Here is a 19,179-nt window from a genome sequence, read left to right as displayed (position 1 = left end):
ATGAAAGATCCACATTCACATAAAAACAGCCACAGAAAACAAATAAAGATTCCTCTTAATTCACCTTGTTCATTGCCATACTGTACACCTGTGTACGTATAAATGTACCATGAGAAATGTCTTGACAAAATAATCAAAAGACATTGCAGAGGTGAATTGTATGTAAGGGAATTTTGCTTTGTTTTCTATGAGCAAACAAATAGAAACACTAGGGAGCTGAAATCAATGTAACCATCTATATTCAGCGCTTCTTTTTTGCAAAGAAAAATTGGTAATCTCCTGGTGGCTGTGTTCTTGACAGCTCTTGAAATAAAACCCTGAGTCCTCCTTGGCTGAGACCGAGGCGAGACAAAGTAAAAATGCAGATGAGTCTGATCTGAGACCTTCAAAATGTTGGTCTAAAGACCGTTCTCGAGACCAAGACCATATTCGAGAGCTACAACACTGGTGTACAGTACATATTCCTGTCACTTGGTCAGTGTCCGTGCGCAACATTTATGGTATTGGATCTATTGTGGATTACCACTGCAGGCAGCCTCTGCAGCCAGTTTCTTCTTCACGCGCTGTAAAGTTGGAGTGAACAGGCCACATGCCACCCGAAGGAATGCAGAGGTTGGATTCACAATGAATTACGAGGCCATGAAGGCTGGATGCCAGGAAGAACACACAAAAAGTTATTTAATAAAAGGAAGGGGAATACAAGCAATCCAACAAGAAAGGTCCTCTCAGTTCAGGGGCTGTCACGTCTTCGCAGTCCCCATCAGATCAGGGCGTCTTTCCAAAATGCCTGTAGGTTACAGCACACATAGCGAGCAGTGAGCCTTATGGATTAGAAATCCCTGGCTGCGTGATACCCCTCCCATGTGAGCCAAGTGGCTGAGTCACTAGCATGATTGAGCCCAGAGGCATCACACTGCTTTCCAGTTCATTTCTCATGTGAAGGTTGGGTATCTTCGCCTCTGTGCTTTACAGTGATCACCTGTGTGTGACACTGAAAATTACCTTCCTCTGGGGAAAAAAAGCTTTAATAGAGAGCACGACATACCTGCTACCTGTGTATGAATAAGAGCTTTTTATGTGCCTGAGGTCATGCTGTTCACTTACATGCATTGGTGGGGTGGAAATGTGAATATGATCTTCTGTGTGTATCTCTGTGAAGCTTTCAGTGTTAAGAATTTGTTGAAAAGTGTCAGAGAGGTGAAACTCCATGCTCATTTTATTGGCTGTTTTGTAACAAATTTTATTTTTTAGTGATAATTTTATTGCTAGATGTGGATAGAAAGATGGATGGATGGATGGATGGATGGATGGACTTCATTGATCTCAAATTGGGCAATTCTTGTGTTACAGCAGCAGATTATCCAGGTATTACAAACTTATTGTCTCATAAAGAATAGCTACAGTGTGGAACCTTACATGAAGTATAATCTTAACAAAAGACAAAGACCCCTGTGTGTACAGCTGCACACAGGAACGTTAGCATCAGCCTTAGAGACTGGAAGGTTTAACGCCACCCTAGAGGAGGACAGAATCGGTTTGTTGTGTAATTTAGGTGAAGTTGAGAATGAGATTCACTTCTTTTTTTATTGTCCTGTATATGCAGACATGAGGGATGTACTTTTCAGTAAAATGACCCTTAACTGTGTTGATTTTTTTTGGTTGGATTATCATGAAAATTTGAGTTTTGTGGCTGAATTTCTTTGCCAGGCCTGGAATAGAAGGAGTTTTCTATTTTGTATGTGCTCCGTCCTCTAACAGGCTTTGCTATTTGTTAAAATTTGAGGCGAAGGGCATAGTTAGAGGACGACACACATACTCATAGAACTGGAGTTACATCCAGGTAACTACTGTTCTTGTTTCTGGACTGAGGGGTTAATTAACATGTTCTATTGATTGTTACTGCAATATCACTGTAATTGTGTCTTGTAAACCCATGAGGGTTGGGCACATGTAAGTGTGCATGACACAAATAAAGATCTATCAATCATTCATATTACATGGGAAGAGTAAATACGTAAGAGATATGTATATCAATAGAAAAATAAACACAGACTTTATAAATTAGAAGTCGGTCGATTTTGGATTTTTAAAGGCCGACAAAATAACAATACTTTAGAACAGGAATAAGCCAATAGTAAATTAACTGGCTGATAAAATAGAAATACTGAGAAATAAGATACAACTAAATAAACATATGAACTAAACATTAAATTAACCGTAAAAAATCTAGGGGGAATAATATTTTTTAGCTATTATTTTTCCTCAACCTGAGATTCTCAGGCACACAACTTCGTGTATGGAGCTTGCATTCTTCCATGTGATCGGTGATGGGAAGTATGAGAAGTAAGTACCAGTAAATCAATTGACCTCTACTACAAATACAAAACATATCTCTGCGGAATATCTACAGAATACACAATGTAGAGAATATACTAGAATACACTATAAATATATTAAACTACGTTAAAATATGAACATGGGATAATATAATATATACATTAAATAAATGTACAAATAGAAGATAAAAAAAATGCAGTGAGTAGAGTCGGGGCGTAAAGATACTAAGTTCAACCAATGAACGTGCACGTCCGTCACTCATGGCTCTTTCTGTTCAGGGACAGCATCTTTTCTGAAATAGGAGGTAAATAAGTCCCCTCAAAACGGCGTTCTCAGAACTATGATTGTTCCTAGTTCTTGTGGCACGGACAAAATTAGAAGGGGCTTCTTAGAACTATGAAAAAGTTTCTCCAGTCCAAAAATGCCTCCAGCTACACCCAATGTTACCCAGTACAATGAAACTAGAATAAATGTTACTTTCCAGAAACTTACACTCAGTGTCTATTTCATGAGGTACACCTAATGCAGGGAAGTGCAATGTGTGTCCATTTCATGAGGTACACTTTATATGGTGCAATGCAATCCAACACAACTGCTCTGCAATTAGTTCTGTTCTTCCCAATTTCTGATTAGGTGGACATGATAACCCTTAATACCAATAATGTTATTCTGCCCTACAACAGCAAATACTTTTTCCCGTACCTAAGATAGTGATGATCACCTCTGTCCAGTCCTTGCGCCTTATCGCATTTATCTATAGCTGTCTCCGTTTTTGTTTACAGGCAGTGGCAGCTTGTATGCAATAAAATTTAAGTTTTGGGCCATTACTCCTTCAGTTCTGCCACCCAACAACACAATAAGACGACATTTTTAGCCCCCAGTGTAGCCTACAACCTTTGTTTTGCTTCCAGCTAATACCGTGACGTCACTGTGACGTTGGTCCTAAAAGGGTCTATAATGTCTACTTCTTTGATGGCAACAATGTTATTTCCTTTTTTTTAAACACTCTCATAGAGATGTTAAATAAATGATATGCTTTAGCATGTGTGTTAATAGGGAGGACAAAAAAACACCTCTCCACAACACCTCTTAAGATATTCTCTCAAGTCACTGTAGCTGCAAATGAACAGGAGTTTGAATTGACTCTGTTGTGCGAGCTAGAGGAGGTGTGATTACATTATACTAAATAAAACCCTCAAATATCTTGTCCAATATGTCATTGTGGGTAGGATAAAATCATACTGATTAATAAAACCCCCCACATGTCGACTACAGAGGCCCTAAAGGTGCAGATCTTTGGCGCACCACCACTTTAAAGGTTGAAGCCTGCCACAGACATGGTCAATAACTCAGCAAATTTTATTTCAACTCTGCTCCTCCAGACTCGTGGACCAAAAAGAAGACAGAACCAGGGACGTGACTAACATACTAAAACCTCATCCAACCCCACTAAGTAATAGACGATGACAAAATCACCTGGGGATACAACTAAGATGTGATGATAGTGGATCTTGTCTTTGGTTTGACAACATATGAAAGGCAGTGATGGCTTGGAAATGTTAAGCTCTGCCTTTGGCTCTCATGTCGTGATAAAGTGGCGTGCACCAGCTGCCCTTCATCTGAACTGGTTGTCTTTGTCATTGTTGTTACTGCGTGTCTAACGTCACTAATGCCAAAGATATCTATACTGCAGTCAGTGTATTGTGTGTCTCAACATCTGCCTTGTGCGGATGTTCCATTAGTGGATGACTGAAAAGGGAAAATGATTGATGAGTCTGAGTCTCTTCTGTAAGTCTTTGAAAAGAATGCACCTCGGTAGACAGATAGCGAGCGAGTCCTTTGGCCTTCTTTGTGGAAATTGAAAATTTCTCATAATATTATCACTTCTCTGAGACTACAAGGTTTTTGTGTGAGTTTACGTGTGTGTACAGTATGTGTGTGTGTCCTTGCTGTAATGCGAGTACCTATAACCATGACTTTGTGTGTGTGTTGTTTCTGTTTGTGTGTAAGATTGACTCTGCTGGCTGCCAGGCATTATCTCCTCCTCTCACAGAGAGATTTTTGACAAGGCAAGGGCAAACATTTTCATAAATGGAAGAATGGTGAAAAGACAGAGAGAGAGAGAGGACGTAGATGCTCTCTTATTGTGGTGCATCACCGGGCTTTCAGTGAACTGCTGAGGTCTGCACAAAGCAACGAAAACACTGGCACCATCGGGTGAAGGCAGATGAATGGCAAAGTCACAAGATAAGAGAAGTCTCGCAGTTTTAGCTTTGTGTCATTGAAGATTCTGTCATGCTTATTTTATCATACTATCCTCTAAAATAGTGGCAGTAATGGTGGTGTCAGTATTTTAGTCTGACATGGTTGTAAGTGTGTGCATGTGTGTGTGACTGGGCATGTGTACTGTCTGTGTGCTCCCGTTAATGGGTGATTGATTGTAGAGTAAGTTGTAATCAGGGAGTTACAGCGTTATCCAGTTGCAGGTTGTCTGAGTGGAGGAAAAACAGACGAGTAATCAGATAATTACTAAATACAATCCCTTAGGTCAGTCCAAGGTTGACGCTCTCACACATGCAGTACACACACAGGCTGCCTCTTTCTCTTACACACACAGGCAAACACATATACTGTATATGCTGCCATATAAAGAAGATTTCACTGTATTATTACCGTGCTGACAGAGCATCTCAAGTTATTAAATTCAGCTCTCATGAAGATGGAAGCCTACTGCATGATGGTTGCTGCAATTTTATCTTCTACTCCTCCTTTCCTTCGTTAACTTAAAGGTGGTATAGTATGCAAGATTTTCCAAAAAAAAAAACAAAACAATGTATATTCTCATACAGAAATAATCAATCATTATTTATGACCCACTAGAAGTGCTTAGTGGTGTACTTATCTGCAGAGACTCTGCTTCCTGCTTGTATTTTCTCACTTTGGTTTGTTTGGGACTTTTATGGGCTGCAGCCTTTGGGCAGTGGTGTGTAGACCCTAACCAATAACAGCATGCAGGTGAGGCTGGGACTTTATAAAAAGGTAGTGAACTGGTTGTAGGCGCAAGCATCCAAGAGGAAGCTACAAAAACCAGGGACGCAGCACCAAAGAAACAGAAATATAACAAAGCGACAAAGCTTGCCCCAAAACAAGAGTGAATCTGGGGATAGCTCTCACTTTCTTTTTTTTACTTAATTAAAACATTTTTTTGTGGCATTGACATGCCAGTTACAAGAGCATAATGAAATAACTGAAAATTAATGAGAGCTAATGAAGCAAAAACATGGGTAAATACACATTTTTACAGCCTTAAGGATTAGTGAATCTATTAATATTATTTCAGTCCACTGAAGTCTTTTGTTGTCTTTTTCCCATTTTTTTTCTGTCTGTTCTTGTAGTTTCAGTATTTGTGTCAAGTTCTCTATTAAAAAGATTTCTTCCACAGTTGTTAGCCATTGATCCTTCGTTGGTGGTGTTTCTTTACCCCTGTTTCTAGTGATAGCTTTCTTGCTTGTTACTAGCAATATACTGATCAAATATCTATCACTTGAATTAACATTCTCTTCAGAAAGTGTACATAGATAAAGCAACTGTTAGGAACCTCATATCCTATTATGTACTTAAACTCTTTACATAGCGTTTCCCAAAATACTTCCCAAAATGTATGTAATGTAATGTAATGTAAAAAGATGCTGGACTCTCACTTGCTGAAGTATTGGCTTTTCCATGACAACAAATGTAACATTCCGACTATAGGAGCTTGCAGTGTACGTACAAGAAGTGAAGGGAGGAAGGGCCAAGTCTGAATGTTGTGTTTATGAACAGTAACCAACAATTATTGTGTAGTATACCTTGTATTTTGACTCGTGGTTCTACCAGAGATTGTGAATATGTGTATTTGGGCTTGATGATTTATTGAAATTAATTTAATTAAGTAAAACTATCATTTTAACAAAATGTGTAAAATGTAGACATCTTTAAAATCACGTTATTACAAACAGGGCTGTAGCGGTGACGGAATTTTCCTTGCGGTGATTAAGGGTGGCTCAACAGCACGATATGTAGTATTAGCTCCATTTCTTTTGTTGTTTTTGCAAATTACTTCGATTATCCTGAGTTTTTATGCTTTGTAAATAAGCCTTGTTGATAGGCTATTATTAGGTATTATATTGTTGCTTTTTAAATGACAAAGATGACAAAGAAAAACATTAAATTGTTGTTTATTGTAAAATGCAGAATACAGACAGGCAATGAAAGGCAATAAGGAGCACAGTGGGGTTTTTCTCAGCTGAGATACTCTGGTTGCATCTCGTTGTTATGATACAGAATATCCGTGTAAGTAAAAATGTTGGCACAGGGTAGAGTAAGCAACTTGCTCTGGATGAAGAGAAGGCTGAAGCACTTTGGGAGAGATGACATTCCCAGTGGTCTGTGAAGATTCAGTATTCATTTCTCCACTATTATTGCTGTTCAGTATTGTGACTGTTGGTCTTTGTGGTATTTGTCCCACCACGTCCTCTGTGAGTGGACAGCTGGGTAAAAAGTGACAGCTGCTGTGTTTTACCCAAAGTTGAACATTTTTCAACTCTTGGTGACCAGTAAAAAAAAAAAAAAGGCAGTGTGCACTCAGTGACTCATCATGCTGTGCAACAAAGGCAGAAACACATTCTTTTTGTCAGATTTCTAAAGCCGTGCGTACGCCTGATTGTGTTTCATACATCTTGATCATTGTGGTGCTGGGCGCATGTGCACAAGCCTCATTTGCACAGCTCACCATAAATGGATGTAGAAACGCCTTTAAACATACATTTGCATATCGATACTTGTGCCCATCCACCACTCTTTGGACCTGTCAATGAGAAATACAGAAAAGAAAGTGGGATATCACTGACTGTGTCACATTGGCGAGGTTCTCCAAAGGTGCCAGAGCAGCTGTCATTATGCCTGGCATCACATTTCTGCAAATCATCGTCATGATTAAGTTTGATCATTGTGATAATTAAATGTCAAAGGGATGATCAATGTTTCATTCAAAGCACTCATGTGGAAACTGACTTTACAATGTGCTTCATAGGATAACAATAAATGATCACTAAATAATCTAAAGTTAAATTTATAAATGCACCTTTGATTGATATTTTCAGAACGCAGTACAGCCTGCAAAAATAATAACACAGTAAGTGAAACTGGTCATACGGTGTGTATGCCTGGTGTGAAGAATGCCTGAGGTGCGCACCTTCTCACTGCACATTCTTCCTTTATAAATATCAGTTTATATGTGGGAAAAGGTGCACACATGGTTTCTGTACGTACACATCCTTTATGCATCGGGCCCCCGGTGTCTAGCTGACAGGAATAGACTGAAAAAAGACGCTGATCTGAGCTCAGTTTGTGTTTGTTAACCAGGTGTTGTCTCTTGGTACAGGAGGTGAAGCCGTGCGAGTTGAGTTCTGCTTTAGCTAACACTAGATTTTATTTCTGGTCATATCGCCCAGCCCAAATACGTGTATGTGTGTTCTTGCCACCAGCTCAAGAGAGAGCACGTGCTGACAACACAGCTGTGGCGACCTCGGGAGGAAAGTCGAGGGGGCTGAGAAGTGGCAAAAGAAGCCTCAAGAAGCGTGTGTGTACGTGTGCGTGTGTGCGCATGTGTGTTTGAATGTGTGTGCGTGCCTGCCGAGCTTCTGCTCACCTTTTATTCTCCAGATTTTTATCTCTCAGGCCAGAACAGAAAAAGATGCCTCTTCTTTGCCATCGCTGCCTCTCCATCTGTTAAACCATCCATCCTCCTGTCTTTTTCTCTTATTCACATCCTTTATCATACAGATCACTACAGAACTGAGAAAATTGCAGGCTTTATACCCACACCACAGAACTCTTACGCCCTTAGTGGACTACAGATCTCCTGCGATGAAGAGATCTTATTTGTAGATAAAGTCTTGGCCTTGGTTAAACGTCTCACTGGCTTTGCCAATAGTCTTGGAGAAACGGGTTGGCTTGGATTTTGAAGTAAAGCGTAACGGCGATTATGCTGATCACTTCACCACACACTGTCGAGTCATTGATTCTCAGTCTATAGGCTGCAATCTCCATACATCGCCACTGATTAGAGGCTGCTAAGATTTTAACTTACTCTGAAAGGCATTCTGTCTGCCAAGAGGGGGAAATAGAGACGTAAGGACGAAGATGTATAGGTATGCTAAGATGCATGTGCTAAACCACTCTCACACAAGCTCTGAGGGACTTGAGTGTTCAGTCAGGCACGCACACGGGCCTGCAGTAAATGCACACGGAAGGACACACACACAAACACGTGCACACATGCTTACATGCATGTACACTCAAAGAGGCTCTCTAATGTGATGTGCGGAGACAGGCTGTCTGCCCTCCTTAAAGGCTGCTCCACAGTAAAGCAGCACTCCATGCTCGGCCTACAACACGGCTCCATATGGCTTGTGAAAAATTCAAGCTGAAAATTACAAATGTGAAATTTTTCATGCTGACAAACATCCTGGAATTTCCTACCACTTCTAATTCACTGGTCAAGAGACAGAGAGAGTGTGTTTAAGTTTATGTATGTAAGACAAAAAGAAAGAGGCTGAATTATTGAAATTATTGTCAGTCAGTTTCTTGCAGTACTTCAATAATGAACCAACTCAGTATCCTGAGGAATTATGTTCATAGTGCACCTCACAGTTTATGTCAAATTAATGTTAATACAGGAAGTAGCATGTGCTTTATGTTTTGAGATAGAAGGTATGGTGTAGAGATTGGGGAGCATGTCCCACTTTCATTCAGGACACTGGAGTTAATTAAAGTCCACCTTTTTATTAATAGTAACACTATCTTTTCAGATATAGTATCGTAATTCTGTAACCGCTTATCTTGTTAGAGGTCTTGGGGGGGCTGGAGCCTATCCCAGCTGACATTGGACAAGAGGCGGGGTACACCCTGGACAGGTCGCCAGACTATCACAGGGCTGACACATAGAGACAACCAACCATTCACGCTCACATTCACACCTACGGACAATTTAGAGTCACCAGTTAACCTGCATGTCTTTGGACTGTGGGAGGAAGCCGGAGTACCCAGAGAAAACCCACGCTGATGTGAGGAGAACATGCAAACTCCGCACAGAAGAGCTCCCCCACCTCTTGCTGTGAGGCAGCAATGCTAACCACTTCACCACCATATCACCCTTGACAGAAAGTGACAATTGCAAAAACTTTTGCATTGGATGTAAAAAAAAAAAAAACCTATCTAACATAAACCAGGGTTTGCAGAGTATCGATGTCCTTGCCTGGCGACAGGGATGGGATAAAGTAGCACTGCAGTCATGATATGTGCTTCTGTGGCACTGAGGAAGAGAGGTTTCCTTCTTTTACTGCAGACATTTCAATTGTTCTGCTTTTTGTCAATTCAGCTTTTTGCCAGTTCATGGCTGTGACATTTGAATGATGAAATACGTCGTCATGTAGCTGTGTGTTTGTGTGTGTGTGAAAATACTCTGTGCACATTGGTACTACTCACTATTTCTTCTCAAATAAGTATAATAAAGCTCCTTATAAGGCAGTGAATACATACAGTAGGATGTATCATTGATTCAATTATTTAAAAATGAGCTTCACTTAAGTATCTCTTGCCTTGTGACAATTTAAAAATCGGTGATTGCTATTGACACAACAAAGCAGTTCATATGAGCAAAGAAAACAGATGTTGCCTTCACTGAGTGTCACTAACCTCCATACAATATGAAGAGCATGACAGAAGATAAGAATCACAGCTACAGAGTTAAAATGACAGTAAAATGGCGGGTAGAGCAGGAGTCAGGTGAGGAACAATGTTGACAGGGATTTGATTTGATCACTCAGAAGTGGGTGTGTGGTTTAACAAGGAGGGAAATAAAGATTTTAGATACACTGGCTATATATACTCATTAATACTCATTAATTATTTTTGGACATGCATCTGATCAGACAGAAGAATATAGGATATAATACAGAATATAAATACAGTGATAGAAGATAAATTTGTAATTAATCTTCATTTCACAGTGTATTTAAAATGTATCACAGCAGATCCTGTTGTGAGTGCAGCGGCACCCTTAGTTAGTCCTCAGGGCACCCCAGAGCAAAATTTTCATATCATTGATCATTTATTTTGCACTTTTAAAAACATTTCACAATATTTGAAACACAGGGAACAAAGACACAAATAACAAAACGCCATTTAAAAAAAACAGTTAAATATACAAAACACAGCACCCTGTCTGACGTGCTGTGCGTTTTCTCAAGCACTGTACTAATGAACAGTGTTGAAGTACCTACATTTTACTTGAGTATTTTCATTTATATTCTATTTAAGCTACTGTACTCTCCAACATAAATCACTGTACTTCTCACTCCACTATATTTTACAGCTATAGACACTTTGGTATTGTTGATATGGTTACTCTGCAGGCTACGATTTTACAGTCAAAACATATGATGAAAAGCTTAGAAAATGCAATGTACTGTTGAAGATTAAAGCAGTGGTTCCCAACCTTTTTTGGTTGGTGACCAGTGACCCCAGTGTGCAGTTTGGACCCTTTGTTACATTTCAGCGGTGAATTACTTGTTAGCATGGTTCGACTAAAGAGACATATCCCCTCAAAATCTCTCAGATGGTTTCACATATATATATATATATATATATATATATGTATGTATACATACAGGACTGATTTTAAGATTCTTTTATTTGTTTTAAAGCCATACATGGGCTGGCACCCCAGTACATTGCTGAACTCCTCTGCCCCTACTCCACCTCTCGACCTCTTAGATCCTCCGAACATTGTCTTTTAACTGTCCGGTGATCGAGGCTGGTGGGTAAGGGAGATCGTGCCTTTGCGGTAGCTGCTCAAAAGCTTTGGAATAGCCTTCCACTCTTGATTAAATCCTCCCCCTCAATTAACAATTACTAGACAAATCTTAATATGTACATGTTTTCAATGACCTTTGGTTTTTCGTAGTGGTTTAATATTTTAGTATTTTAGAATCCTTTTAATTGTTCTTACAGGTGTTATTCTGTTTTATATTTGTGTAGATGTTAAATTGCTATATACAGTACAGGCCAAAAGTTTGGACACACCTTCTCATTCAATGCGTTTTCTTTATTTTCATGACTATTTACATTGTAGATTCTCACTGAAGGCATCAAAACTATGAATGAACACATGTGGAGTTATGTACTTAACAAAAAAAGGTGAGATAACTGAAAACATGTTTTATATTCTAGTTTCTTCAAAATAGCCACCCTTTGCTCTGATTACTGCTTTGCACACTCTTGGCATTCTCTCCATGAGCTTCAAGAGGTAGTCACCTGAAATGGTTTCCACTTCACAGGTGTGCCTTATCAGGGTTAATTAGTGGAATTTCTTGCTTTATCAATGGGGTTGGGACCATCAGTTGTGTTGTGCAGAAGTCAGGTTAATACACAGCCGACAGCCCTATTGGACAACTGTTAAAATTCATATTATGGCAAGAACCAATCAGCTAACTAAAGAAAAACGAGTGACCATCATTACTTTAAGAAATGAAGGTCAGTCAGTCCGGAAAATTGCAAAAACTTTAAATGTGTCCCCAAGTGGAGTCGCAAAAACCATCAAGCACTACAACGAAACTGGCACACGAGGACCGACCCAGGAAAGGAAGACCAAGAGTCACCTCTGCTTCTGAGGATAAGTTCATCCGAGTCACCAGCCTCAGAAATCGCAAGTTAACAGCAGCTCAGATCAGAGACCAGATGAATGCCACACAGAGTTCTAGCAGCAGACCCATCTCTAGAACAACTGTTAAGAGGAGACTGCGTGAATCAGGCCTTCATGGTCAAATAGCTGCTAGGAAACCACTGCTAAGGAGAGGCAACAAGCAGAAGAGATTTGTTTGGGCCAAGAAACACAAGGAATGGACATTAGACCAGTGGAAATCTGTGCTTTGGTCTGATGAGTCCAAATTTGAGATCTTTGGTTCCAACCGCCGTGTCTTTGTGAGACGCAGAAAAGGTGAACGGATGGATTCCACATGCCTGGTTCCCACTGTGAAGCATGGAGGAGGAGGTGTGATGGTGTGGGGGTGTTTTGCTGGTGACACTGTTGGGGATTTATTCAAAATTGAAGGCACACTGAACCAGCATGGCTACCACAGCATCCTGCAGCGACATGCCATCCCATCCGGTTTGCGTTTAGTTGGACGATCATTTATTTTTCAACAGGACAATGACCCCAAACACACCTCCAGGCTGTGTAAGGCCTATTTGACCAAGAAGGAGAGTGATGGAGTGCTGCGGCAGATGACCTGGCCTCCACAGTCACTGGACCTGAACCCAATCAAGATGGTTTGGGGTGAGCTGGACCGCAGAGTGAAGGCAAAGGGGCCAACAAGTGCTAAACACCTCGGGGAACTCCTTCAAGACTGTTGGAAAACCATTTCAGGTGACTACCTCTTGAAGCTCATGGAGAGAATGCCAAGAGTGTGCAAAGCAGTAATCAGAGCAAAGGGTGGCTATTTTGAAGAAACTAGAATATAAAACATGTTTTCAGTTATTTCACCTTTTTTTGTTAAGTACATAACTCCACATGTGTTCATTCATAGTTTTGATGCCTTCAGTGAGAATCTACAATGTAAATAGTCATGAAAATAAAGAAAACGCATTGAATGAGAAGGTGTGTCCAAACTTTTGGCCTGTACTGTATTTGTGTGTATTCTTTTATTTTGTTCAGCGTTTGGTCAGTTGCGGTTGTTTTTAAATGTGCTTAACTTGATTTGATTTTGATTTGAAGTCCAAAAAACAGATCTGTATACCCTTTGAAGGGGGCAGACCTCCAGGTTGGAAACCACTAGACTAAACTACCTACCTGTCTTCTAAGTAGCTGCTAAAAGGGCTGCAAAATATATTTGTCGACATTTTTCATTGTCATTGCAATGTCAACTTGTGCGATAAACACACTGCAGAAGACTGAATTATTGCCCTCAGGGATTTTTTGAGATAGCTGAAAGAGAGAGAGTATCAGCAGAAAAAAATTGAACTTGAAAATGCAACTATCAATCTTTTTTTTTAATTTGTGCCTTTTGTGTTCAGTTCAACGTTTAATTTGTTTAACAAAAGGATATTTCCCTTTTATTTTTTTTAATTCAATAAGAAATTTGTATTATTTTAGCAGTACACTGAAAGCAGCAGAAAGGCAGGACTAAGCACACTTAAGCATTTGTTTATCTATCACAAATAATATTGTTATTGTGATATTCAACAGCATTATTGCATATTTTCATCATATCATGCTACACGAGTTAAAACTAGCTCCGCACTGACCAGCTTCATCAGTAAAATGCTACTTCAACATGTGTGCACTGGTATTACAAATTTATTATTGACAAATATTTGAATCAGTCACAAAGAGATGTTTTATATTTTTGATATATTTTGTTAATGATACTCTTTTACTTTAACTTAAGTAGTATTTTGAATGTAGCGCTAACTTGTAATGGAGTATTTTTGCACTGTCATACTGGTACTTTTACTTAAGTAAAGGATCTGAATAATAAGTTCACCAGTGCTGCTGTGGTTTACAGAAATTTGGAAGGTGATATGTTATAAACTGAAAGGTACATTTGCACAGTAATTCTCAAAGATACAACAGGTACACCATGGTGTGGAATAAGAGAAAAATATAGCAGACATGATGGGTGGGCGTTAGTTATTCCAGTTCTACCCTTAATTAAGGCTAAGGGCAGAGGGTGTCATATGCTACAGTTTGTAAAGCCCCTGAAGACAAATTTGTGATATTAGGCTGTATGAATAAAACTGATCTGACATGATGAACGCTGAAGGTAGCTTCAACACCTCTCTTACTCCAAACAGGTCATGGCATGTTTAAAAATTACCGTTTTGCTCACAGCAGAAACTTTGCTCATCATCAAATTACAATTACATCATATTTTGTCACACTGGTTTCCACTCCAGTTGTTATGATCTTTGTCCTTTTGCCTTACAGCAACCAGGATACGTGTTAATTATGATCTGCCCATTTGTTCATCATTATGGGTGTTATATAGCCCCTGACTCTCTCGCCTCTTTTCTCCCTCGCTCCACTTCAGTTGGTGTTGACAAATTCCAAGGAACTGCATTTGCATAAACTCACCTTCGCCAATCAGCGTGTCCTTGGTAACGCATGTGTTGTTTTAACCATGATGTATTCAGTTGTTAAGGTGCCTGGAGTATATTTGATAACTGGCTACAAGCACTCTGGCCTTTTGTAGTCTATCACAGGATAATCTTTTGTGTTTATTCTCCACTCAGACATGTTTCCATTGCATATTCAAGGGATGTGGAGATGAGGAATATTTTCTCTAATGTCTGTCAAGCAGATTGTCTGTTTGCTGAAATATCGAACATGAGGATCACAAAGCAGTCAAAATGGCTTTTCAACCAAGGGGGAGTGTGTTTATAGCCGTTATTTTCCACCAAGTGCGGAAAATGAATGTCTATGAAAGTAGAAAGGTGATGCCAGACAGCGAGATGCACTCTGCTAGGAGTCAGTATGATTCATGGCCTCTGCCTGAAGAACCAGGTCGACAGATAAACAAAAGCGGACTGCGAGGGTGTGAAGGACTGGCCATGTGCTGTGAAAATATCTAACTATGTGTCTTCTGTGTCTGACATTCATGTGTGTGTTTCACTGTTTTAGGGCAGTGATTTTTGATCAGTGGTTCCCAACTGGTCCAGCCACAGGGTCCAGGCTTCTCCTTAGCCATTGTTCAAGGTCCACACAGTTTAATATATTCAGCATCATACTTGCATTTGGCCATGCTGTTGAGCTAGTTTGCTGTCTCTGTCAAGTAGCTGTCCATTAGTCACTCACTCTACAGCAAGAATCAGCACTTCAGAATAAAAGCTCTGTGCCAGTAATTAACTGCACTTCAAAATAAAGCATGTTTTTTTTTTTTACAAACTTGACATGTTCATGAGTCACTTGCCGTCCATTCCGAATGGATCCACGGCCCCTTGGGGACCACTGCTCTAGACGATACATACCATAAGTTCATGAGAGTAAAAAGTCGAAGCGTGTCGTTAAATTATATCTCCTATACCTCGAAGTCCAAGAACCTAAGACTTTAATATAATGTGATGGGTACACTTTCTTTTTGTTCATGAATCCATTGTCATGTAACATACTTTTTCATTGAGTTCATAAAAGGTGATGATTAACTGCATTACAAACATGAGCAGGTCTTACATTTACCATATTTAACATCTTAGCTTGAGGTGATAGCATGCTAACATTTGCTAATTAGCACAAAACACAAAGAGCTGAGGCTGATGGGAATGTCATGACAGTATTTGGTCATGAATAAATTAAAATTTTGGGTCGATGATGGCACTATAAGAGAAGTCAGGGGATCACAAACGTTATTACAAATCATCCATGAGATTTCCTAACTTCAGGTGACCATATTTTGATTTCCAAAAAAGAGGACACTCGGCTGGCCACAACATAGCCTACTTAAATGATACTTGCACTTTACTCAAAGATGCCTTATAATTTTAATATATTTAAAATTTATAGGTATGGATAGAAAATTCAGTTATATTACAAAATAATATCTCTCAAAGACAGAAATTCAGATAGGCCCCAATAGGGGACACATACACACACTAGAGTGTGGCGATCCGAGCCCGACGGTACTCGACGGGTCGGGCGGGTTTGGTCCAAAATGTAGCTATAAACTGTATTCGGGCTCGGGTCGGATTCGGTCAGCTTTCAGTGAAAATGTAGAGTAAAAATAAATAAAATCCTATTGCCTGTCCTGTTTATTGCTTGGGCACTGTTATTTACGTGACAACACCTGAACATAACACACACAGACACACATTGGCTGTTTGTTTCTGCCTCTCTCCTCGCTGGAAGTCTCGGACCTCCAGCCGCCCGCATCTGCCTTGATTAAACACTGAAAATAAAATAAAAGAGGGAGACAGGTTTTTCCTATTTTATCTTATTTTGTTTTATTTCTCCCTCTCCTCTCGCTAGGATCGTCGGACCTTCCGCCTCCCGCTCCCATCTCCGCAGCTGAGCACCCACGGCGCACGCCCGGCCTGTTAAATAGCCTGTAACAACTGTGTGACACAAACTCAGCGCTTTGGTCATTAAATAATGTCGGGCTCAGTTCGGGTTTGGACAGAAATATGCAGCCAGTGCCGCACTCTAACACACACACACACATACACACACACACACACACACACACACACACACACACGGAAAACCGGACATTATCATCAGTTTATAAAAACCTCCTGGACGCCCCGGACGGGACGTGAAAAGTGGACATGTCCGGGCAAAAGAGGACGTTTGGTCAGCCTATCCTAACTAGATGCAAGGCGAACAAGCGAGCGAACATTCGATTCTTCCTGTTTCTCAATGATGATGTCAATCAATCAATCAATCAATCAATCAATCAATCAATTTTATTTATAAAGCCCAATATCACAAATCACAATTTGCCTCACAGGGCTTTACAGCATACGACATCCCTCTGTCCTTAAGACCCTCACAGCGGATAAGGAAAAACTCCCCATGTCCTACCCTGCTCTGTGTGTTAGCGTCTTGTTGCAAAACTGCTTGCCCTGGCTCTGTTTTGTTGATACATTAAGGACTGCCACTCTATGTTCAGAGCAACATCAAGCCATTGCTCACACCTTGATAGTCTACCTGAATGTTGTTGTCACCCACATCATTAACCACATGGAAAATGCGAGATCGGGTGCTGGGAGCTACTTTTGTGCCTTTTTTGATCCAGCTTTCAAGAGCGCAGCAGTAGGTTGTGTCTAAAGTTTGCTGGGAAACCTTAACAAGCATTGTATAGCCTATTTACCTAAAATCCTGAGTGCAGAGCTGATCTTCTTCTAGGCACTATTTGTGTGTGGGCATATCATGCGTGGGGCAGATGTAAAGCTCTGGCAGCCCTGCACCAAAATGACCAACATATTTACCACAGACTGATATTTACGGAATCTGTTGGCTGTGATTGGTTGGTTGTCGTCACATAACGTGGTACACGCTGCTGCTGCCAAAAGTTTAACTTGGTTTCTCTCAGGGCGCAGCTGTCACACCCTGAAAAATAGGCATTCAGGAACGCACGGCAACAGTATCACCCTGGCATTTGAGCACGCCTGCTGCACATCTACATTGAAAAAATGAATTTGAGGGTTCAAAAAAATGTGGCATGTGTACGGGCCCATAGTATATCTGCACACTTGTCATGCACCATCTGCCAGAGTTAGTTGCTTGATGTACATTAGGAGAAGGCGTAGCAGCAAATTAAGTTGTCAAGACATTTCAATGAAAACCACAAATGTCAATGCTATTGTTAGGGGAGCACAAAAGTTAGGTGGATTAATCATCTTGGAACCATGACTGTAATTTCATGGCAATCCATCTAGCAGATGTTGAGGTATTTCATAGGATGACAGAAAACTTTGACTTTCTGGTGTTCGATGAAAAGTTAAGGGATCAACTTACTACAGTTCATCCTGCAGGGAATATACAGTAAATGTCTGTACCAAACTTCACGTATGTCATTAAAGCTACCATTAGCTTAGTCTGCCCACCCATTCCTGCTTCCGTGATTACAACACCCTGTTCTCCAGAGCCTCCACTGGCTCCCTGTCCCACAACGGATCCAATTCAAAGTCCTTCCCCTCACACACAAAGCCCTCCATAACCAGGCTGCCTGCTGTCTCATCAACCTGCTCCACCGCCACACTTCTTCTCTCAGCCTCTGCTCCTCTGATGCCAACTTCCTGTCCCTGCCACTCAGGACTAAGCACCAGACCTGGGATGACAGAGCCTTCTCCAGCTCCCTCCCTCTGGAACTCTGTCTCCACACACATTTAGGACGTCACCAGTCTCACCCAGTTCAAATCATTAATCAAAATTCAACTTTTCAAAACTGCTTTTAATGTGTGACTATTGTTGTGTGTTAGATACTTTTAGTGTGATTTGTTTTTATGATTGTTTTAACTTGTGTCTTTGAGTACCATAAAAAGCGCTACATAGATACATTAGTATCATTGTTGTTATTGTTAGAACAAACAATACAGAAAGAATCCTGCCACTACAACATCTTATTGAAAAAAAAACTACAGACAATCTGAATAAGATGCAGAGGAAAGGAGGCGCGTTATGCACCCACACAAATTAATATTAAAAGCATTTACAGTATATGTCTGAGTGTAAGGCCACTGTCTGATTATGTGTTTGCACTAATTGGTGTAAATGGAGAGTTTCCTCTGGCTACACAGTAAGATTACCTCATTGGGGCCTTCTCATTGCATTCATTAGTGCTAATCGTTACCTGTTAGCTCACCAGCCAACCTTGCATAGACCCAGCCCGGTGCATCTGTATGGTTTCTTAAGTAAAACTTAAGCCGTTATCGACTGTCTGCCTTTGGTTAAGCCACTCTGTTGAACTAGGATGGTTACAACAGTGGTGTGGATTAACATTTTGGGGAAAGAACTACAGGGAGACACATTTAAAACAGTAATGACTAATTAGCCTCGATTGCAGTTTTTCTTTCACAAGTCATAAAGTAATTCACTTTCCATTAAATCCATGTATCTTTTGGTCTCTGAGTTTCAAAGTCTCTCTCTGTCCTCGTTCCGCTACCACTCCATTCCTCTCTTTTGCCCTCTGTTTCATATTCTCTCTTTCTCCTCTTCCCAACTTTTACTTTATTTCACAGCTATTAAACCAGGAAATTTCAATCAGGTAGCACAGCGTGAATTTCTGCAGGGGCAGGAGAGAAAGA

The 19,179-nt window shown here is 40.3% G+C and overlaps 1 protein-coding gene across 1 annotated transcript in view; it reads left to right on the top strand.

The window, feature by feature from the left end:
- The window catches only part of LOC125891514 (chemokine-like protein TAFA-2), a 126,901-nt gene that overhangs the window by 59,791 nt on the left and 47,931 nt on the right, over window positions 1-19,179 (top strand). The window lies entirely within an intron of this gene.

This window comes from Epinephelus fuscoguttatus, linkage group LG7 (assembly GCF_011397635.1).
Source record: "Epinephelus fuscoguttatus linkage group LG7, E.fuscoguttatus.final_Chr_v1".
Lineage (NCBI taxonomy): Eukaryota > Metazoa > Chordata > Actinopteri > Perciformes > Serranidae > Epinephelus > Epinephelus fuscoguttatus.
Note: the sequence above shows the minus strand (reverse complement) of the source record. Positions and strands in the feature narration are given on the sequence as shown.